Genomic DNA, 24334 nt, shown 5'->3' with positions numbered 1-24334 from the left:
TGCGAGTTGAAGTTCGGGAGCGGGATGTCTATTTGGCCGAGGATTGCAGCGGGTCCAGCGGGGGGGAGCGAGGTCCTTCGGGGGCCCAGGATTGCAGCGGGTCCTGTGGTGGGGGGGGTGGGGAGGGAGAGGTCCTTCAGGGGAGCAGGATTGCAGTGGGTCCAGCGTATTTTAATTTTTAAATACTGTATGGTATAGAAATGAGCAGGTTATCATTTTGGGGTACAGAATACAGCAGTGATCAACTGCCAATGATGTCTATGTCTTGGTAAAGATGTCTTACAATCGCTAATCCCTCAGTCTGAATATCATTATGAATCAAAGACAGGAGCAGGCTTCAGCTTGCTTCAGCATCTCTGGTTGCCCTGGTAACTTCAGCTTTACACGCATGCCCAGACAGTTTTTAGCGCAGACTTGACGCTCCGCTCCCCAGACTAACTTCAGAGAGCACTGTGCCAAATTCAAAAACTTCTTTGTTGAAAGTCCTAATTGTTTTTTTACCGTGAACGTACACAAAAAGAATCGTGCGTTAACATGCGCGGGCACCAAAAATCCAGCAAATGGAAAATAGGGGCCGATGACATTTTAATAATCTATGTGCATGGACCCCCAAGTCTCCTTGACCTCCATTGTTTCTAGCTTTTCACGATTTGGAAATGACTGTTCTAATCCTTTTTAGGACCAACCTGGATGACCTCACATTATGCTGTTGTGTATCTGTAAAGCAGGCACTCCCATGTTCCACCACCAGGGAGTGCATCCACTGAAGTCCCAAGGGATCCCAGCATCCCTTGGGGGCACTGTATATAAGCCGACCCCTAAGGCCTGTTCCTCACACTGGAGTGTCTGAATAAAGACTGAGGTCACTGTTAGTTTAAGCTCCCTGTCTGCAGTCTCATCTGTGTGAGGAACACAATAACTCGTGACGAGTATTCGATTCCAACGCAAAGATGCAGCAAACTGTGGGCATCCTGGAGAAATTCTCGGAGGGTGAGGACTGGGAAGCCTATGTCGAACAGCTAGACCAGTACTTTGTAGCCAACGAGCTGGACGGAGAAGGAAGCGCTGCAAAAAGGAGAGCGGTCCTCCTCACGGTCTGCGGGGCACCAACCTACAGCTTCATGAAGAATCTTCTGGCTCCAGTGAAAACCACAGATAAGCCATATGAGGAGCTGTGTACACTGGTTCGGCAGCATCTTAACCCAAGGGAGAGCGTGCTGATGGTGAGCTATCGGTTCTACACGTGCCAGCGATCTGAAGGTCAGGAAGTGGTGAGCTATGTCGCCGAGCTAAGGCGATTTGCAGGACAATGTGAGTTTGATGGCTACCTGGAGCAAGTGCTCAGAGACTTTTTTGTACTGGGCATTGGCCACGAGACCATCCTTCAAAAACATTTGACTGTAGAGACACTGACCCTCAGGAAGGCTGTTGCGATAGCACAGGCATTTATGTCCACCAGTGATAACACCAAACAAATCTCTCAGCACACAAGTGCCAGCAATGTTCATAAATTAACCTAAACTGTGTTTGCGAGCAGAAATGTACAGGGCAGAAATCACAAGTCTGCAACTGCCAGCAGGCCTCAGCTTACGCAGATGACTCAGAGTCTGCAACAAAGGATGAATGCAAGGCAATTCACACCTTGTTGGCATTGTAGAGACTTCCATTCAGCCTATTCATGCCGCTTCAAAGGGTATGTTTGCAAGAGCTGTGGAACAAATGGGCACCCCCAACGAGTTTGCAGACGAGCTGCTAGCTCTGCAAAACCTGCTCACCACCACGTGGCAGGGGAAGATATGTCCATGGTGGATTAAAGCAATTTCAAGCCTCAGCGAGAGGAGGCAGATGCTAAAGTACATGGAGTGCACACATTTTTGACGAAATGTCCACCTATAATACTAAATGTAAAATTGAATGGCTTACCCATAGCCATGGAACTGGAAACTGCTGCTAGCCAATTCATCATGAGTAAAAAGATGTTTGGAGACTGTGGTGCAACAAGGCACTGAGACCAGCCCTGAGCCCCATCCACACAAAACTGAGAATGTACACCAAAGAGCTTATCACTGTCCTGGGCAGCGCCATGGTCAAGGTCACCTACGAGGGCACGGTGCACGAACTGCCACTCTGGATTGTTCCAGGCGATGGTCCCACGCTACTTGGAAGGTGCTGGCTGGGAAAATCCGCTGGAACTGGGATGACATCCGAGCGCTATCACATATCGATGAGGCCTCATGTACCAACAAATGTCCTTCCCTTTTTGAACCAGGCATTGGAAACTTTTCCGGGGCGAAGGTGCGAATCCACTTGGTCCCAGAGGCATGACCCATTCACCACAAGGCGCGAGCGGTACCTCACATGATGAGCGAGAGAGTGGAAATCGAGCTGGACAGGCTGCGACGCGAGGGCATCATCTCCCCAGTGGAATTCAGCGAGTGGGCCAGCCCAATTGTTCCAGTACTCAAAAGTAATGCACGGTCAGGATTTGCAGCAATTATAAAGTAACTACTAATTGTTTCTCGCTACAGGACCAATACCTGCTACCTAAGGCAGAAGACCTATTTGCGACGATGGCAGGAGGCAAGACATTCACCAAGCTCGACTTGATTTCGGCCTACATGACGCAGGAGCTGGAGGAGTCTTCGAAGGGCCTCACCTGCATCAACATGCACAAGGGACTGTTCATCTACAGCAGATGCCGGTTTGGAATTCGGTCGGCTGCAGTGATCTTCCAGAGAAACATGAAGAGCCGACTCAAGTCGGTACAACGCACGATGGTTTTTCAGGGCGAAATATTGCTCATGGGTCAGGACACTGTCGAGCACATACAAAACCTGGAGGAGGTCATAAGAACATAAGAACATAAGAACGTAAGAATTAGGAACAGGAGTAGGCCATCTAGCCCCTTGAGCTTGCTCTGCCATTCAACAGGATCATGGCTGATCTGGCCGTGGACTCAACTCCACTTACCCGCCCACTCCTCATAACCTTTAATTCCCTTATTGGTTAAAAATCTATCTATCTGTGATTTGAATACATTCAATGAACTAGCCTCAACTGCGTCCTTGGGCAGAGAATTCCACAGATTCACAACCCTCTGGGAGAAGAAATTTCTTCTCAACTCGGTTTTAAATTGGCTCCCACGTATTTTGAGGCTGTGAACCCTAGTTCTAGTCTCCCCGACCAGTGGAAACAACCTCTCTGCCTCTATCTTGTCTATCCCTTTCATTATTTTAAATGTTTCTATAAGATCACCCCTCATCCTTCTGAACCCCAACGAGGAAAGACCCAGTCTACTCAATCTATCATCATAAGGTAACCCTCTCATCTCCGGAATCAGCCTAGTGAATAGTCTCTCTGTACCCCCTCCAAGGCTAGCATATCCTTCCTTAAGTAAGGTGACCAAAACTGCATGCAGTACTCCAGGTGCGGCCTCACTAATACCCAAAACAGTTGCAGCAGGACCTCCCTGCTTTTGTACTCCATCGCTCTCGCAATGAAGGCCAACATTCCATTCGCCTTCCTGATTACCTACTGCACCTGCAAACTAACTTTTTGGGATTCATGCACAAGGAGTGCGTCAGCGCCCAGCTCGCGACTTTCCGTCTTCAGACCCTGCAGAGATACCTTTACGTCGAGCCCCCTCCTAGGTGGTGTGCTCTGATGACGTATTTCTCAACCTCAATTATGACACGCAGCTCCTGTTTGTGAACTTGGGGGGTGTCAGGACCGCCCTCCGGGAGCTGCCTGTCTTTTACAAGGAACTCATCAGGGTGTGGAACAAAGTCTCCACCAAGCGCAGCTCTCCGCCGGCTGGAGTGGCGGCCGTCCTGCAGGAGCCGCTGCTCGGGAATCCGTACCTCCACGACCGAGGTTTTATGTGGCGGTCGGAAGAGAGGGCTGTGGCTGGTGAGGTGACCAGGGTCAGGGACCTGCTCGATGGCGGAGGAGCGGGCTGGATGGCGCCAGACACGCTGGCGCAATGCCTAAATTCTGCCAACGTCCGCCACGCGGCTGATGCCATCGAGTCGCTAAAAACAGCTCTGGGCCCTGACTCCGTTAGGTGCATCGAGGAGGCTCAAGCACGTGGGGAGATCCCGTCCAAACTGACCCCCGTCCGGATGGAATTCCTCATCGGCGCTAAACCCCGGAACCTCCCTTGGGGGCCGGCGCCTCATAACTTGAGCCGCCTCGGGGAAATCCCCTCCGTGCCTTTCAGTTCCGCGCGGAGGGGTTTCCTGTACGGGCTGCTCCTGCACACCCTCAACTTTGCCATCCTCGCCGGCCGTCCGGACACGCCATGGCGTACCATCTTGCCGTCCGGAGGAGGCGGGGGTCCCCGATGGAGGGCACTCTACGCAGTGGTCCTCCCACTATTCATTGGGGACTTGGCCTGGAGGGTGGTGCACGGAGCAGTGCCGTGCAACAAATTTTTAAGCCGGTTCACGGACTCCCAGGCCGCCTGCAATTTCTGCGGTCTGGAGGAGTCCGTGTTCCATGTTTTTATTGAGTGCACGAGGTTGCAGCCCCTGTTCCATTATTTGAAGGGGCTGCTCCTGAAATTCTGGCTGCACTTCAGTCCCACTCTCCTGATCTTTGGGCACCCTGTGCGGAGGGGAGCGGGTAGGTCCGAAGGCCTCCTCGTAGGACTGCTCCTGGGCACGGCCAAGGGTGCCATCAGCCGGTCCAGGCAGCGGGCGGTCGAGGGGGTCGTTCAACCTGACTGCCTGCCTCTCTTCCGCTCTTACATCCGGTCCAGGGTGTCCTTGGAGATGGAGCACGCGGTGTCCACCGGTACGCTCGCGGCCTTCCGCGAGAGGTGGGCACCGGAGGGACTGGATTGCATCATCACGCCCGGCAACCAAATTTTAATTTGATTTTACGTTTTAAAGTTTAATTTGTTTTCATTGCCGGTGCTTTTAGTGTCCCCCTTCCCTTTTATAGGGGGCAATGGGGAAAATTGTGAATTTAGTGCCCAAAAAAAACCCCAAAAAACAAAAAAACAGAAAAAAAAACCAAAAAAAAGGGGGAAAAAAAAAGGGGCCTTGTAAATGTCTGGAGTGTCACCCAGGTCGGGTGGCACAGTTTAATGTTTTATGTTTTGCAGGTGAACTCCAAAAAGAGTTTCATGCACAAGGAGTGCGTCAGCGCCCAGCTCGCGACTTTCCGTCTTCAGTCCCTGCAGAGATACCTTTACGTCGAGCCCCCTCCGAGGTGGTGTGCTCTGACGACGTATTTCTTCCGCCAGCAGTGCGACCTCAATTATGACACGCAGCTCCTGTTTGTGAACTTGGGGGGTGTCAGGACCGCCCTCCGGGAGCTGCCTGTCTTTTACAAGGAACTCATCAGGGTCTGGAACAAAGTCTCCACCAAGCGCAGCTCTCCGCCGGCTGGAGTGGCGGCCGTCCTGCAGGAGCCGCTGCTCGGGAATCCGTACCTCCACGACCGAGGTTTTATGTGGCGGTCGGAAGAGAGGGCTGTGGCTGGTGAGGTGACCAGGGTCAGGGACCTGCTCGATGGCGGAGGAGCGGGCTGGATGGCGCCAGACACGCTGGTGCGGCGCCTAAATTCTGCTAACGTCCGCCACGCGGTCGATGCCATCGAGTCGCTAAAAACAGCTCTGGGCCCTGACTCCGTTAGGTGCATCGAGGAGGCTCAAGCACGTGGGGAGACCCCGTCCAAACTGACCCCCATCCGGACGGAATTCCTCATCGGCGCCAAACCCCGGAACCTCCCTCGGGGGCCGGACGCCTCATAACTTGAGCCGCCTCGGGGAAATCCCCTCCGTGCCTTTCAGTTCCGCGCGGAGGGGTTTCCTGTACGGGCTGCTCCTGCACACTCTCAACTTTGCAATCCTCGCCGGCCGTCCGGACACGCCATGGCGTACCATCTTGCCGTCCGGAGGAGGCGGGGGTCCCTGATGGAGGGCACTCTACGCAGGGGTCCTCCCACTATTCATCGGGGACTTGGCCTGGAGGGTGGTGCACGGAGCAGTGCCGTGCAACAAATTTTTAAGCCGGTTCACGGACTCCCAGGCCGCCTGCAATTTCTGCGGTCTGGAGGAGTCCGTGTTCCATGTTTTTATGGAATGCACAAGGTTGCAGCCCCTGTTTTATTATTTGAAGGGGCTGCTCCTGAAATTCAGGCTGCACTTCAGTCCCACTCTCCTGATCTTTGGGCACCCTGTGCGGAGGGGAGCAGGCAGGTCCGAGGGCCTCCTTGTAGGACTGCTCCTGGGCACGGCCAAGGGTGCCATCAGCCGGTCCAGGCAGCGGGCGGTCGAGGGGGTCGTTAAACCTGACTGCCTGCCTCTCTTCCGCTCTTACATCCGGTCCAGGGTGTCCTTGGAGATGGAGCACGCGGTGTCCACCGGTACGCTCGCGGCCTTCCGCGAGAGGTGGGCACCGGAGGGACTGGAGTGCATCATCACGCCCGGCAACAAATTTTAATTTGATTTTACGTTTTAAAGTTTAATTTGTTTTCATTGCCGGTGTTTTTAGTGTCCCCTTCCCTTTTATAGGGGGCACTGGGGAAAAATTGTGATTTTAGTGCCCAAAAAAAACAAAACAAAAAAAAAGGGCCTTGTAAATGTCTGGTGTGTCACCCAGGTCGGGTGGCACGGTTTAATGTGTTTTGTTTTGCAGATAAACTCCAAAAAGAGTTTCATGCACAAGGAGTGCGTCAGCGCCCAGCTCGCGACTTTCCGTCTTCAGACCCTGCAGAGATACCTTTACGTCGAGCCCCCTCCTAGGTGGTGTGCTCTGACGACGTATTTCTTCCGCCAGCAGCGCGATCTCAATTATGACACGCAGCTCCTGTTTGTGAACTTGGGGGGTGTCAGGACCGCCCTCCGGGAGCTGCCTGTCTTTTACAAGGAACTCATCAGGGTCTGGAACAAAGTCTCCACCAAGCGCAGCTCTCCACCGGCTGGAGTGACGGCCGTCCTGCAGGAGCTGCTGCTCGGGAATCCGTACCTCCACGACCGAGGTTTTATGTGGCGGTCGGAAGAGAGGGCTGTGGCTGGTGAGGTGACCAGGGTCAGGGACCTGCTCGATGGCGGAGGAGCGGGCTGGATGGCGCCAGACATGCTGGTGCGGTGCCTAAATTCTGCCAACGTCCGCCACACGGCCGATGCCATCGAGTCGCTAAAAACAGCTCTGGGCCCTGACTCCATTAGGTGCATCGAGGAGGCTCAAGCACGTGGGGAGATCCCGTCCAAACTGACCCCCGTCCGGACGGAATTCCTCATCGGCGCCAAACCCCGGAACCTCCCTCGGGGGCCGGACACCTCATAACTTGAGCCGCCTCGGGGAAATCCCCTCCGTGCCTTTCAGTTCCGCGCGGAGGGGTTTCCTGTACGGGCTGCTCCTGCACACTCTCAACTTTGCCATCCTCGCCGGCCGTCCGGACACGCCATGGCGTACCATCTTGCCGTCCGGAGGAGGCGGGGGTCCCCGATGTAGGGCACTCTACGCAGGGGTCCTCCCACTATTCATCGGGGACTTGGCCTGGAGGGTGGTGCACGGAGCAGTGCCGTGCAACAAATTTTTAAGCCGGTTCACGGACTCCCAGGCCGCCTGCAATTTCTGCGGTCTGGAAGAGTCCGTGTTCCATGTTTTTATGGAATGCACAAGGTTGCAGCCCCTGTTTTATTATTTGAAGGGGCTGCTCCTGAAATTCTGGCTGCACTTCAGTCCCACTCTCCTGATCTTTGGGCACCCTGTGCGGAGGGGAGCGGGTAGGTCCGAAGTCCTCCTCGTAGGACTGCTCCTGGGCACGGCCAAGGGTGCCATCAGCCGGTCCAGGCAGCGGGCGGTCGAGGGGGTCGTTCAACCTGACTGCCTGCCTCTCTTCCGCTCTTACATCTGGTCCAGGGTGTCCTTGGAGATGGAGCACGCGGTGTCCACCGGTACGCTCGCGGCCTTCCGTGAGAGGTGGGCACCGGAGGGACTGGAGTGCATCATTACGCCCGGCAACCAAATTTTAATTTGATTTTACGTTTTAAAGTTTAATTTGTTTTAATTGCCGGTGCTTTTAGTATCCCCCTCCCCTTTTATAGGGGGCACTTGGAAAAATGTGATTTTAGCGCCCCAAAAAAAAAAAAAAAAGAAAGAAAAACAAAAAAAACACACAAAAAAAGGGAAAAAAAAAAGGGGCCTTGAAAATGTCTGCTGTGTCACCCAGGCGGGTGGCACGATTTAATGTTTATGTTTTTTCAGGTAAACTCAAAAGAGTTTCATGCACAAGGACCCCCAGGTCCCTCTGCACCGCAGCATGTTGTAATTTCTCCCCATTCAAATAATATTCCCTTCTACTGTTTTTTTTTTCCAAGGTGGATGACCTCACATTTTCCGACATTGTATCCCATCTGCCAAACCTTAGCCCATTCGCTTAACCTATCTAAATCTCTTTGCAGCCTCTCTGTGTCCTCTGCACAACCCACTTTCCCACTAATCTTTGTGTCATCTGCAAATTTTGTAACACTACACTCTGTCTCCTCTTCCAGGTCATCTATGTATATTTGAAACAGTTGTATTCCCAGCACCGATCCCTGTGGCACACCACGAACCACCGATTGCGAACCTGAAAAAGACCCATTTATCCCGACTCTCTGCTTTCTGTTAGTTAGCCAATTCTCTATCCATGCTAATATATTCCCTCTGACTCCACATAACTTTATCTTCAGTAGTAACCTTTTGTGTGACACCTTATCGAATGCCTTTTGGAAATCCAAATACACCACATCCATCGGTACACCTCTATCCACCATGCTCGTTATATGCTCAAAGAATTCCAGTAAATTAGTTAAACCATGATTTCCCCTTCATGAATCCATGTTGCTTCTGCTTGATTGCACTATTCCTATCTAGATGCCCTGCTATTTCTTCCTTAATGATAGCTTCAAGCATTTTCCCCACGACAGATATTAAATTAACCGGCCTATAGTTACCTTCCTCCAGCAACTGGATTGCGTAGGGCTTCAGCTGAAGAGGTCGAAATGCATCTTCATGGCAACAAAAGTGTCGTTTTTGGGGAGAAAGATCACAGCAGACGGCATTCGGCCCGCCAAGACAGAGGCTTTCAGGAACGCACCCAGGCCACAGAACGTCATGGAGCTGCGATCGTTCCTGGGACTCCTCAACTATTTTGGTAACTTCCGACCGGGGTTAAGCACCCTCTTAGAGCCCCTGTATGTGTTATTGTGTAAAAGTGAGAACTGGGTATGGGGAGAAAACCAAGTAATTGCTTTTGAGAAAGCCAGAAACATTTTATGCTCCAACAAGTTGCTTGTATTGTATAATCCATGTAAAAGACTTGTGCTAGCGTGTGATGCGTCGTCGTACGGAGTCGGGTGTGTATTACAACAAGCTAACATTGCGGGGATGTTGCAACCTGTCGCCTATGCCTCCAGGAGCTTGTCTAAGGCCGAGAGGGCCAACACTTGATTGAGAAAGAGGCATTAGTGTGTGTGTTCGGAGTAAATAAATGCATCAGTACCTGTTTGGCCTCAAATTTGAGCTGGAAACCGATCCGAAGTCCCCCTTATACCTGTTCGCTGAAAACAAGGGGATAAATACTAATGCCTCAGCCCGCATACAAAGGTGGGCACTTGCGCTATCAGCCTATAACTATACCATCCGCCACAGGCCAGGCACCGAGAACTGTGCAGATGCTCTCAGTTGGCTACCATTGCCTACCACGAGGGTGGAAATGGCGCAGCCTGCAAACTTGTTGATGGTGGCGCAGCCCACAGACTTGTTGATGGTCATGGAAGCGTTTGAAAATGATAAATCACCTGTCACAGCCCGCCAGATTAGGACTTGGACCAGCCAAGATCCTCTGCTGTCCCTAGTAAAAAACTGTGTACTGCATGGGAGCTGGGCCAGCCTCCCTGTTGAAATGCAAGAACTAATCAAGCCATTCCAGCGGCGAAAGGACGAGTTGTCCATTCAGGCTGATTGCCTGTTGTGAGGTAACCGCGTAGTGCTACCCAAAAAGGGCAGGGAGACGTTCATCTCGGATCTCCACAGCACACATCCAGGTATAGTAATGATGAAAGCGATTGCCAGATCCCACGTGTGGTGGCCCGGTATCGACTCTGACTTAGATGCAGCGTGTGTGCTTAGTTGAGCAACACGCCCAGAGAGGCACCACTAAGTTTGTGGTCCTGGTCCTCCAGACCATGGTCAAGGATCCATGTCGACTATGCGGGCCCATTTCTCGGTAAAATGTTCCTGGTGGTGGTGGATGCTTTTTCAAAATGGATTGAATGTGAAATAATGTCGGGAAGCACCGCCACCGCCACCATTGAAAGCCTGAAGGACATGTTTGCCACTCACAGCCTGCCTGACATACTGGTCAGTGACAACGGGCCATGTTTCACCAGTGCCGAATTTAAAGAATTCATGACCCGCAATGGGATCAAACATGTCACCTTGGCCCTGTTTAAACCAGCCTCCAGTGGGCAGGCAGAGCGGGCAGTACAAACAGTCAAACAGAGTCTTAAATGAGCCATAGAAGGCTCACTCCAAACCCGCCTGCCGCGAGTACTGCTCAGCTGCCGCACGAGACCCCACTCGCTCACTGGGGTGCCCCCGGCTGAGCTACTCATGAAAAGGACATTTAAAACCAGACTCTCGCTGGTTCACCCCAACCTGCATGATCAGGTAGAGAGCAGGCGGCAGCAACAAAATGTAAACGATGGTCATGTCACTGTGTCACGGGAAATTGATCTGAATGACCCTGTGTATGTGCTAAACTATGGACATGGTCCCAAGTGGATCGCGGGCACGGTGATAGCTAAAGAAGGAAGTAGGGTGTTTGTAGTCAAACTAAACAATGGACAAATTTGCAGAAAGCACCTGAACCAAACGAGGCTGCGGTTCACAGATTGTCCTGAACAACCCACAGCAGACACCACCTTTTTCGAGCCCACAACACACACCCAAAGGATCAACGACACCACCCCAGACCAGAAAATCGAACCCATCACGCCCAACGGCCCAGCAAGCCCAGGCTCACCCAACAGCCCTGCAGGGCCAACAACACGCCAGCCCAGCCAGGGCACAGCCAACACACCAGAACAGACATTTGTACCGAGGCGGTCCACCAGGGAAAGAAAGGCTCCCGACTGCCTCACCTTGTAAATAGTTTTCACTTTGACTTTGCAGGGGAGTGATGTTGTGTATCTGTAATGCATGCACTCCCATGTTCCGCCACCAATGAGTGCATCCCCTGAAGTCCCAAGGGATCCCAGCATCCCTTGGGAGCACTGTATATAAGCTGACCCCTAAGGCCTGTTCCTCACTCTGGAGTGTGTGAATAAAGACTGAGGTCACTGTTACTTTAACCCCGCTGTGTGCAGTCTCATCTGTGTTAGGAACACAATATTTCCTTTATTGAAATCCATTTGCCACAGTTTTGCCCACTCACTTAATCTATTAATATCTCTTTTTGTAATTTCTCTCCTCCTCTTTCCAATCTTGATTGCGTCCTGCATTGTAGGACTTGTCCCATCACCTCGGCTTCTCAAGTTCAAATTTGTAAAAAACATGGCTGCATGATTTGCGTTGGATATCACCAGCCAGGTCAGGCAGAGTGAGGCACTGAACTCTACACAAAACACCAGAGCCAGTGACAGATGTAATAATGCATTTATATGATCTGCACTTCATTATTTAACCAATACATTATAAATCAATCTCGTTGTAGTTGGACACACATTGAATATTTAGTAGGCAATAGCTGCAATCCTTTCAGCTGCGATGTTACCAAGTCTTACATTGTAGATGACTGACAAGGTAATAGATAATTCGGAACAAATTTAGCTCAAATATTTCATGGTTAATGATGGTGTGTAGTTCCTAAAAGAATATTCAAATATAAATCAACCTGCTGATGCAGTCAATCTTGGACTGAATATTCATATAGTTATTATATTTTGTTTCACTTGCAGGGATGAGTAAAAAGTCTTGTGTGATTTATTAACGGCCACTCTACCTTAATTATAATTAAGGTGCTGAGCTGAAAAGCCACATACTGTTGGAATCAGTTTATACACATGCCCAGCTGCGCTGTCCTGTTATCTTGCTGTTATGAAGCATTCTATGCAAATGTGTCTGCACTTCTCCCCAGGGTGTTGAGTATCTGTTAAGCCATTCTTTTTCATCCAACTCCACACAATTTTATTGGATTAACCCATTTGAAAAGTTTGCCAAAATGTTAAGAGTGACCTTTATTAAGTACTTTAATCCCCCCTCCATGTTGGATTAAGAAACCTTTGACCTTGAGCACCCAGAACATCCTCCCCCTCCCCCTATTCCACTACATGACAACAATGACCACACTTCAAAAGTACTTGATTTTTTTCTTGAACAGTATTTTTATTTCTATAATCTGTCAATGTTAACAACGATACAGAATTGACCATTTTAATTAATCAATAATTAGACAAATTATAATTAAATATTACTGAATATCAATTTTTTAAAAACTTACTTTTCAATGTTATTTTCAAATTCAGAAACCATGTGGCTTTTTAAATTACAGTAAGGCACTGGGTAAACCATCATTTGCCCCAAGAATTATCTACTTTCTTTCCAGTTATCATTGGAGCACAGCCGGAATACATTCCTATTTGGTCCATTATGTTGTGGTCTGATCAGTTAGTGGACGATCAGGACCGTCCACTTAACTACTCTACAGGAAGAAGTCAGTCTTGACCATCAACATTTTGTATACTTAAAATATTTTGAGATGTTCAACAGTTGTCATGAGTTGTTAATTAAATATTTTAAAAATATTTGCACAATTACGAGATCTAATAACATTTATTACTTTCATAAAGTCAGTAGGTAAACTGCTCATTTTATAATCCAGACTTCTTTTCTTCCAGAATCGTTTGTTTCTTCAATGAGCGGGTAGGGCCTATTTGTCCAACTTGCCAATGTTCTTGTTGAATCACAAGTGTCTGGGATTCATGGCACATTTTCAGACAGTTTTTTGAAGACATGTTTCCTTTGCTCTATGGTCATTTTTTCACAGCTCTCCAACACATTAGCTACTAGCAATGTATGCTTAATTGTTTTGGCTTTTACCCATATCCATCCATTCATTCCAATCACTATCTCAAATGGATACAATTCTCCGAGCTGTAAAACACTTTGGGATGTCCTGAGGTCATGAAAGACACTATATAAATGCAAGTGTTTCTTTTTTCTTTCAATAAAACATAAACATATAATATGTTTGACAAAATAGACCTCTACAGCCTTTACACACTCCATTAAGAATAAAGCAAGTCATATCACAATATACTAAGCTTAAGTGAAACATAAATTATATCACGATATATTATGCTTCTAAGAAACATATTTGCATGGGACCCCTTGAGCACAACTCCCATAGGCCCATGAATTAATCTTCCCCTGCCCCTGCGTAATATTCCATTCATTCCACAATCTACAAGTTTCTAATTATCTCATGATATCATTGGTAAGGATTCCATACAGCTGAGTCATCCCATCCTGTTTTAATACTTCCTATTCTGCTTTCCACACCAATTTTCTCTTAACCCTATCCATTCCTAACTGCATTGCTTCCTTGCTGTGGAAGCTGAGTCATTGAATAAATTTAAGACAGAGATAGACAGTTTCTTAACCGATAAGGGAATAAGGGGTTATGGGGAGCGGGCAGTGAAGTGGACCTGAGTCCATGATCGGATCAGCCATGATCGTATTAAATGGCGGAGCAGGCTCAAGGGGCCATATGGCCTATTCCTGCTCCTAGTTCTTATGTTCTTATGGTACGTGTGGCTGGTTTCCCCTTTCCTAATCCAGATACATTGAGGCCAACTGTCATGCCACATGTCAGCCCAAGGTGGGATCAGCGAACTCAACACAGACCAGGGATCGGGCCTGGAATTTTCATATGGACCATATGGTTGAACTACTGGAATAATTTACTGATCTATCAAAAGAGGATCTTCTGTTGCTTCTCATGCTTATAAAAAATCTGCAATACCTTGTACTTTCCTAAAATGATGGCCATGTTAACCTACAATGGTCATGTACAAAACCAACTTGCCCTCCAAGTCATACTCCATCCTGACTTGGAAATATATCACGGTTCCTTCATCGTCGTTGGGTCAAAATCCTGGAATGCCCTCCCTAACAGCACCGTTAGAGTACCTTTACCATGCGGACTGCAGCGGTTCAAGAAGGCGGTTCGTTCACCACCACCTCAAGGACAATTAAGGATGGGCAATAAAAATTAGTGGCAGCTGTCGTCACGTGAGCGAGGAGTCCGGGGAGTTCATGGAGGCGGGTGTTCATTGGTGAGGCAGGAGATCGAGGAGCCAGAGGCCTATAAAGACCCATGAGCGAGGAGTCCGGGGTGTTCGTGGAGGCAGGACTTCATTGGTGAGACGGGAGATCGAGGAGCCAGAGGCCTATAAAGGCCCATGAGCGAGGAGTTCGGGGCGTTCGTGGAGGCGGGAGTTCGTTCGTGAGGTGGGAGATCAAGGAGCCAGTGACCTATGAAGGCCCGTGAGCGAGGAGTTCGGGGAGTTCGTGGAGGTGGGAGTTCATTCGTGAGGCGGGAGATCAAGGAGCCAGAGACCGATGAAGGCCCGTGAGCGAGGAGTCCGGGGAGTTCGTGGAGGCAGGAGTTCGTTCGGGAGGACCAGCCGGTGCAGCTGGAGCAGGGAGGCAAAAAATAAGTAGAAAGAAATCGAAAGGTGACATTATAGCCAAGGGAGTAAGTGATTGGTTGGTGATTGGTGAGTAGTTTTTCTTTTTCTTTTCTTTATCAGTAAGTAACATTTTAACATTGTTGTTGCCCAATTAGATTAATCTAAGGATTAAGTCATGGCAGAAGAGATCGGACACGTGTTATGCCCCTCCTGTACTATGTGGGAAGTCAGGGAAGCTTCCAGTGTCCCTGACAACTTCGTGTGCGGGAAGTGCATCCGCCTGCAGATCCTGACGGACCACATTGCGGAACTGGAGCTGCGGGTGGATTTCCTCTGGAGCATGCACGATGCTGAGAATGATGCGAATAGCACATTTAGTGGTTGGTCTTACCGCAGGTAAAGGGTCCACAGCCAGATAGGGAATGGAAGACCAACAGGAAGAGCAGTTCAAGGAAGGTAGTGCAGGGATCCCGTGCGGTCATCTCCCTGCAAAACAGATACACCGCTTTGAGTACTGTTGAGGGGGATGACTCATCAGGGGAGAGCAGCAGCAGCCAAATTCATGGCACCTGGTATGCTGCACAGGAGGGCAGGAAAAAGAGTGGGAGAGTGATAGTGATAGGGGATTCAGTTGTAAGGGGAATAGATAGGCGTTTCTGAGGCCGCAACCAAGACTCCAGGATGGTAAGTTGCCTCCCTGGTGCAAGGGTCAAGGATGTCTCGGAGCGGGTGCAGGACATTCTGAAAAGGGAGGGTGAATAGCCAGTTGTCGTGGTGCCCATTGGTACCAACGATACAGGTAAAAAAACGGGATGAGGTCCTACGAGACGAATTTAGGGAGCTAGGAGTTAAATTCAAAAGTAGGACCTCAAAAGTAGTAATCTCAGGATTGCTACGAGTGCCACGTGCTAGTCAGAGTAGGAATCGCAGGATAGCACAGATGAATACATGGCTTGAGCAGTGGTGCAGAAGGGAGGGAATCAAATTCTTAGGGCATTGGAATCGGTTCTGGGGTGATGGGACCAGTACAAATCGGACGGTCTGCACCTGGGCAGGACCGGAACCAATGTCCTAGGGGGAGTGTTTGCTAGTGCTGTTGGGGAGGAGTTAAACTAATATGGCAGGGGGATGGGAACCTACGCAGTGAGACAGAGGGAAATAAAATTGAGTCAGAAACAAAAGATAGAAAGGAGAATCGTAAAATTGGAGGGCAGAGAAACCCAAGGCAATAAACAAAAAGGGCCACACTATAGCAAAATTCTAAAGGGGCAAAGTGTATTAAAAAGACAAGCCTGAAGGCTCTGTGCCTCAATGTGCAGAGTATTCGGAATCAGGTGGTCGAATTAACTGCGCAGATAGCAGTTAATGGTATGATGTAGTTGGCATCATGGAGACATGGCTCCAGGGTGACCAAGGCTGGGAACTCAACATCCAAGGGTATTCAGCATTTAAGAAGGATAAACAGAAAGGAAAAGGAGGCGGGGTAGCGTTGCTGGTTAAAGAGGAAATTAATGCAATAGTAAGGAGGGACATTAGCCTGGATGATGTGGAATCTGTATGGATGGAGCTGCGGAATTCCAAAGGGCAGAAAACGCTAGTGGGAGTTGCGTACAGACCACCAAACGGTAGTAGTGAGGTTGGGGACAGCATCAAACAAGAAATAAGGGATGTGTGCAATAAAGGTACAGCAGTTATCTTTAATCTACATATCGATTGGGCTAACCAAACTGGTAGCAATGCGGTGGAGAGGGATTTCCTGGAGTGTATTTGGGATGGTTTTCGAGACCAATATGTCGAGGAACCAACTGGGTGATGTGTAATGAGAAGGGACTAATTAGCAATCTTGTTGTGTGAGGCCCCTTGGAGAAGAGTGACCATAATCTGGTAGAATTCTTTATTAAGATGGAAAGTGACACAGTTAATTCAGAAATTAGGGTCCCGAACTTAAGGAAAGGTAACTTCGACGGCATGAGGCGTGAATTGGCTAGAATAAACTGGCAAAGGATACTTAAAGGGTTGAGGGTGGATAAGCAATGGAAAACATTTAAAGATCACATGGATAAACTTCAGCAATTGTACATCCCTGTCTGGAGTAAAAATAAAACTGGGAAGGTGGCTCAACCATAGTGTTAAAGCCAAGGACGAGGCATATAATTTGGCTAGAAAAAGCAACAAACCTGAGGATTGGGAGAAATTTAGAATTCAACAGAGGAAGACTAAGGGTTTAATTAAGAGGGGAAAAATAGAGTACGAGAGGAAGCTTGCAGGGAACATAAAAACTGACTGTAAAAGCTTCTATAAATATGTGAAGAGAAAAAGATTAATGAAGACAAACTTAGGTCCTTTGCAGTCAGATTCAGGTGAATTTATAATGGGGAACAAAGAAATGGCAGACCAATTGAACAAATACTTTGGTTCTGTTTTCACGAAGGAAGACACAAATAACCTTCCGATTGTACTATGGGATAGTAGGTCTAGTGAGAAGGAGGAACTGAAGGATATCCTTATTAGGCGGGAAATTGTGTTAGGGAAATTGATGGGATTGAAGGCCGATAAATCCCCGGGGCTTGATGGTATGCATCCCAGAGAACTTAAGGAAGTAGCCCTAGAAATAGTGGATGCTTTGGTGATCATTTTCCAACAATCTATTGACATTGGATCAGTTCCGATGGACTGGAGGGTAGCTAATGTAATACCACTTTTAAAAAAAGGAAGGATAGAGAAAGCAGATAATCATAGACTAGTTAGCCTGACATCAGTAGTGGGGAAAATGTTGGAATCAATCATTAAGGATGAAATAGTAGCGCATTTGTAAAGCAGTGACAGGATTGGACCAAGTCAGCATGGATTTATGAAAGGGAAATCATGTTTGACGAATCTTATGGAATTTTTTGAGGATGTAACGAGCAGAGTGGACAATGGAGAACCAGTGGATGTGGTGTATTTGGACTTTCAAAAGGCTTTTGACAAGGTCCCGCACAAGAGATTGGTTGGCAAAATCAAAGCGCATGGTATTGGGGGTAATGTACTGACATGGATAGAGAACTGGTTGGCAGACAGGAAGCAGAGAGTCGGGATAAACGGGTCCTTTTCAGAATGGCAGGCAGTGACTGGTAGAGTGCCGCAGGGCTCAGTGTTGGGACCCCAGCTCTTTACAATATACATCAATGATTTGGATGAAGGAATTGAGTGTAATATCTCCAAGTTTGCAGATGACACGAAACTGGGTGGCGGTGTGAGCTGTGAGGAGGATGCTAAGAGGTTGCAGGGTGACTTGGACAGGTTAGGTGAGTGGGAAAATGCATGGCAGATGCAATATAATGTGGATAAATGTGAGGCTATCCATTTTGGGGGCAAAAACACGAAAGCAGAATATTATCTGGATGGCGGCAGATTAGGAAAAGGGGAGGTGCAACGAGATCTGGGTGTCATGGTTCATCAGTCACTGAAAGTGGGCATGCAGGTACTGCAAGCCGTGAAGAAGACAAATGGTTTGTTGGCCTTCATAGCTAGGGGATTTGAGTATAGGAGCACGAAGGTCTTACTGCAGTTGTACAGGGCCTTAGTGAGGCCTCACCTGGAATATTGTATTCAGTTTTGGTCTCCTAATCTGAGGAAGGACGTTCTTGCTATTGAGGGAGTGCAGCGAAGGTTCACCAGACTGATTCCAGGGATTGCTGGACTGTCTTTTGAGGAGAGACTGGATCAACTGGGCCTTTATTCACTGGAGTTTAGAAGGATGAGAGGGGATCTCATAGAAACGTATAAGATTCTGACGGAACTGGACAGGTTAGATGCGGGAAGAATGTTCCCGATGTTGGGGAAGTCCAGAACCAGGGGGCATTGTCTTAGGATACAGGGTAGGCCATTTAGAACTGAGATGAGGAGAAACTTCTTCACTCAGAGAGTTGATAACCTGTGGAATTCCCTGCCGCAGAGAGTTGTTGATGCCAGTTCATTGGATATATTCAAGAGGGAGTTAGATATGGCCCTTACGGCCAAGGAGCTCAAGGGTTATGTAGAGAAAGCAGGAAAGGGGTACTGAGGGAATGATCAGCCATGATCTTATTGAATGGAGGTGCAGGCTGGAAGGGCCGAATGGCCTACTGCTGCACCTATTTTCCATGTTTCTATGTTTCTATGTCACAAAATGTCTTATCAATCACTTCTTCGATATGTGAAAGTATTTGAAAGTTTACTCTTGAAATAGAGGTCGATCTTATCTGAATCTTCAAAATGCTAGGGTTGAGGAAAGGATGAAAGGTATCGGGTACAAAGGAATTCCTGGATCAACAGCAGAGATCCTGGGATAATTTTTCCCGTCACTGCCTGGGCAGTAATCCTGTCTGACTGTTGTAGAACCCACCTGACCGGGTGGACAATCTACTCCACCTTGTTAGTACCCAGGCGGTGAAGGTGCAAATGATCCTGTGCTTCGTTTGAGAAAAACAAAGTGCTCTGGATCACAATGACAGTGTGCTTTCACCTCAACCACATTTCCAACACACTGAGTGAAGTGCAAGGACTCACGCACGGAATGCCATCCTCTTTTGATAAAAAACGGGAGAATGCCGATATTTTCCACCGTGAGCAACCTGCTGACAAAATCCTGTTGCATAAATCATACAATTTAAAGGTGCACGATCGGGCGAGTTTGCTAATTATGCAGAAAAAGAGTCTTTTTCATTAAAGGAGGAATTTCACTCCCGCAGTGATCAGACTGCCCCAATCCATTATGGTTTGAAATCACGCTGTACAATATTGGTTAAAAAATGCATGAATCCCTAAGTGTAACATTCCTTCATCTGTTCGTTCAGGGAAGGCATCAGGCAATTTATTTTAACTTAAAAACAGAAAATGGTGCAAATACACAGTAGTTCCACCAGCATCCGAAATAAAGTGAAGATCCTCCATCCCATTAGCAGGGTCTAATCCTGAAATGTTAGCCCATCTTTCCTCATTTCAGATGCTGACAGATCTGGTGTGCATTTTCCACTACGTTTCAGCTTTCGCTCCGTGGTTGCACTCTCGCCTGTTAGTCTGAAGCACATTGCAGAAGTTTGAGCATAGCAGATGAGATGTTAAACTGTGGCTCCACCTAACCTCACAGAATTTTTTGTGGGACCATGCTGTGTGCAATTTTGGTTACTTTGTTTCTTACATGACAACAGTGACTACACTTCATCGTACTTCATTGGATGTGAAGTGCTCTGAGATAATGACCAGATAATCTGTCTCAGTGATGTTGTTTGAGGGATAAATATTGGCCAGGACACCAGGGAGAGCTCCCCTGCGGGATCTCGGTTCAACATCTCATATGAAAGACAGCACCTCCGACAATGCCGCCTTCCCGCTGCGCAGTGCTGGAGATTCAGCCTAGATTTTGCGTTCAGGTCTGTGGAGTGAGACTTGAACCGACAACTTCTGACTCAGAGGCAAGAGTGCTACCACAGCATTCGGCTGACATCTGCTTTCATTTTAGCACGCTGCCGATGAAGGTTGGAGATGCCACCATCTGTGAGGTGTCAAATAAACATTCCCCATCACAGTACTTGAAAACCTCAAGCAGTACCACAGCAAAGAGTTAGCTGAACAGCGTTGGGGGAGGAACACAACCTTGTTTAACACCGTTAGTGATCACAAATGGGGATGACACATGACCTTGATCTATTACTCAGGGCATCATACAACATATAATTAACATGCAATGTTCACAAATCTACCAGTGTAGCTGAACGGTAGACGAGTCTCCCACAGTGCTTCACAAGTCACAGAATCAAATGAGCTTGTCAAGTCAACAAAAAAACACATGAAGGTCCGTTGATCTTCTCCCTACACTTTTTCTCGATATGGCGGGCTGAGAAAATTCTGCTGGATATTCCACAACCAGCCTGAAAGCTGCATTCGCTTGAGTGGAAAATTGTTTTCCACCAGTTGTTCATTCAGTCGTCAGAGCGTAATGCTGGCAAATATTTTACCCGATACCAATGAAGTGAAATTGTGCAGTGACTAACGGAACATTTGCCCTTGCAGAGCTGCACAATGTTGAGAGCTTTGCTATCTTGCGGCACAGTCGTATGAAACATAGAAACATAGAAAATAGGTGCAGGAGTAGGCCATTCGGCCCTTCTAGCCTGCACCGCCATTCAATGAGTTCATGGCTGAACATGCAACTTCAGTACCCCATTCCTGCTTTCTCGCCATACCCCTTGATCCCCCGAGTAGTAAGGACTACATCTAACTCCTTTTTGAATATATTTAGTGAATTGGCCTCAACAACTTTCTGTGGTAGAGAATTCCACAGGTTCACCACTCTCTGGGTGAAGAAGTTTCTCCTCATCTCGGTCCTAAATGGCTTACCCCTTATCCTTAGACTGTGACCCCTGGTTCTGGACTTCCCCAACATTGGGAACATTCTTCCTGCATCTAACCTGTCTAAACTCGTCAGAATTTTAAATGTTTCTATGAGGACCCCTCTCATTCTTCTGAACTCCAGTGAATACAAGCCCAGTTGATCCAGTCTTTCTTGATAGGTCAGTCCCACCATCCCGGAAATCAGTCTGGTGAACCTTCGCTGTACTCCCTCAATAGCAAGAATGTCCTTCCTCAAGTTAGGAGACCAAAACTGTACACAATACTCCAGGTGTGGCCTCACCAAGGCCCTGTACAACTGTAGCAATACCTCCCTGCCCCTGTACTCAAATTCCCTCGCTATGAAGGCCAACATGCCATTTGCTTTCTTAACCGCCTGCTGTACCTGCATGCCAACCTTCAATGACAGATGTACCATGACACCCAGGTCTCGTTGCACCTCTCCTTTTCCTAATCTGTCACCATTCCGATAATAGTCTGTTTCTCTGTTTTTACCACCAAAGTGGATAACCTCACATTTATCCACATTATACTTCATCTGCCATGCATTTGCCCACTCACCTATGTTCCCAGGTTTTGGCTGATTTGTTACATGCTTCCTGATTGAGCCGCACAGACCGGGAGGTTAACTCCTAGCCGATGTTCAGTCAAGCCAGGGACGCTTAGATTGAGCTGGGAGGTTAAGAAAAAACATAACCAGGGTTCCTGTTGCAGACCAATGTGCAGCCATCAGGTGACGCCATCCATGGTGGAATAGTCTGCCAATGCTCACTGCCTCGGCTCGCACAGGAAGATTGAGCATCAAGGTCCCCGGGCATGAGTTGCTGCCTTAAGGAGAAATTGAGGGAATGAGACCAATGGTAGTGCCTCTCCCGCCCTGGCTGACATCAGCAAACTCAGCACAGACCAGGGATTAAAACTGAGACCTTCCAACAAAACTTTCATCTGAATCCTTGGATGAAGTAATGGCTTGAATCATGTCGAACTGCTTTACTCGTCAGTAAATTTGTTGATGAAGCTGGAGTTTATCAATGAATTCAGTGACTGAAGTTGTATAAATAGCAGCTCAGTTTCAAACAGATAGCAGGTTCCTGCATCTGAAACATTTCCTTCAAACTGAAGTGCTGTTGTCTCACATGAATTGTACTCCAGTGATATCAGGTTCCATTTTACAGCAGATTACAGTGAAATAGCATGCCTTTTATATATTATATATGAGACTTGTGGTATATATTAAAAACACTGCTTATTGAAAGTCTTACCATTGGCAATGCAATACAAACTATCACCTTGTGAATTTGTACTGCATAACCTAATGTCACATTTAGAATTAGTGCAAAAGCAAAATATTGCGGATACTGGAATCTGAAATAAAAACAGAAAATGCAGGAAATCTCAGCGGGTCAGGCAGCATCTGTGGAGAGAGAAACAGAGTTAACGTTTCAGGTCGATGACCCTACGTCAGAACAGGCAATAGTTCGAAATGTAACAGATTCATAAGGAAGTGCTAAGACCCTTAAAGGGGGAGGGGTGGGGGCTGGAAAGAACAAAAGGGAAAGCCTGTGATAGGGTAGAAGGTAGAAGAGATTTGAGAGACAAAGGGGGATGATGGATCGAATTGAGATGGTAATGGCACAAGTTCTGAAAAAAAAATGAGTCTAGATAGGGTATGAATGGCGGAATAATTACCAGCTCCCACCACATTGACCGCTGAGCCCCCGACCGCATGGCCCTGACCCGAGTGGCCATGACTTGAGCAGCCCCTCGGGCCAAGTGGCCCTGACCCCTGAGTGGCCCTGACCCCTGAGTGACCCCGAGCGTCGAGCGGCCCCGACCCGGCAAGCGGCCGAGAGGGAGGGGGGAAAGTGAGATCGAGACAGCCTGGCAGGGGTGGGGAGAGAGAGAGAGAGAGAGGTGGTTCTGGCGGGGGCGGGGGGAGGGGGGTCGGAGAGAGCATGGTGGGGGGAGAGAGAGAGAGAGAGAGCGGTGGTTCTGGCGGGGTGGGGGAGGGGGGTCGGAGAGAGCATGGTGGGGGGAGAGAGAAAGAGAGCGGTGGGGGCCCGGGGGGAAAAGAGCAGTGGGGGAGAGGGAGAAAAAGTGGTGGGGGGGAGAGAGAGCAGTGCATCGGGGGGGAGGAGAGAGAGCATGGGGGGAGAGAAAGAGACCATGAGGGGGAGAGAGAGAGAGACTGTGGGGGGAGTGAGAGAGTGCGTGGGGGTGTGGGGCGAGAGAGAGGGTGGGGGAGGGGGTGCCTGGGATGGGATGAAGGGAAAGCCTGGGGGAGGGGGAAGAGAGGGAGCCTGTGGGGTGGGGAGGAGAGAGAGCCTGGGGTGGGAGGGAGTGAGAGAGAGAGAGAGCGTGGGGGGGAGGGAGAGAGAAAGAGAGAGAGAGAGTGTGGAGGTGTGGGAGAGAGAGAGGGTGGGGGAGGGGGTGCCTGGGATGGGATGAAGGGAAAGCCTGGGGGAGGGGGAAGAGAGGGAGCCTGTGGGGTGGGGAGGAGAGAGAGCCTGGGGTGGGAGGGAGTGAGAGAGAGAGAGAGCGTGGGGGGGAGGGAGAGAGAGAGCGAGAGAGAGAGTGTGGAGGTGTGGGGAGAGACAGGGGGTGGGGGAGGGGGTGCCTGGGATGGGATGAAGGGAAAGCCTGGGGGAGGGGGAAGAGAGGGAGCCCGTGGGGTGGGGGGGGGGAGAGAGAGCCTGGGGTGAGAGGGAGGGAGTGAGAGAGAGAGAGAGCATGGGGGGGAGGGAGAGAGAGAGAGCATGGGGGGGAGGGAGAGAGAGAGAGCGTGGGGGGGAGGGAGAGAGAGAGAGAGCGTGGAGGTGTGGGGAGAGAGAGAGGGTGGGGGAGGGGTGCGGGGGGTGGTCGGTGGGAGATAAAGCTTGGGCTGGGTGGGAGGTGGGGAGAGAGGGAGAGAGAGAGCCTGGGTGGGGGAGGGGGGATGGGAGAGAAAGCCTGGGGTGGGTGTGAGGTGGGGAGAGAGAGAGCCTAGGTGGGGGGGTGGGGAGAGAAAGCCTGGGGTGGGAGGGAGGGAGAGTCTGCGGGGGGTAGAGAGAGAGCCTAGGGAGGAGGGGGAGAGAGAGAGGGACACGGGTGGAGGGGATCGGAGGGAAGATAGGGAACTCAGGGAAGACGGATCACGTTGTTACAACCTTCTACAAGGGACATCGTTGGAGTGGATGACATCCAGAAATCACTGTACTGTCACTATTCACTTCATACCTAATAAACCGGTTAACAATTTGTACATAATGCCCCATCTATGGTGCGGGGGTG

This window comes from Pristiophorus japonicus, chromosome 1 (assembly GCF_044704955.1).
Source record: "Pristiophorus japonicus isolate sPriJap1 chromosome 1, sPriJap1.hap1, whole genome shotgun sequence".
NCBI classification, from domain to species: Eukaryota; Metazoa; Chordata; class Chondrichthyes; family Pristiophoridae; genus Pristiophorus; species Pristiophorus japonicus.
This window is presented reverse-complemented; position numbering follows the sequence as displayed.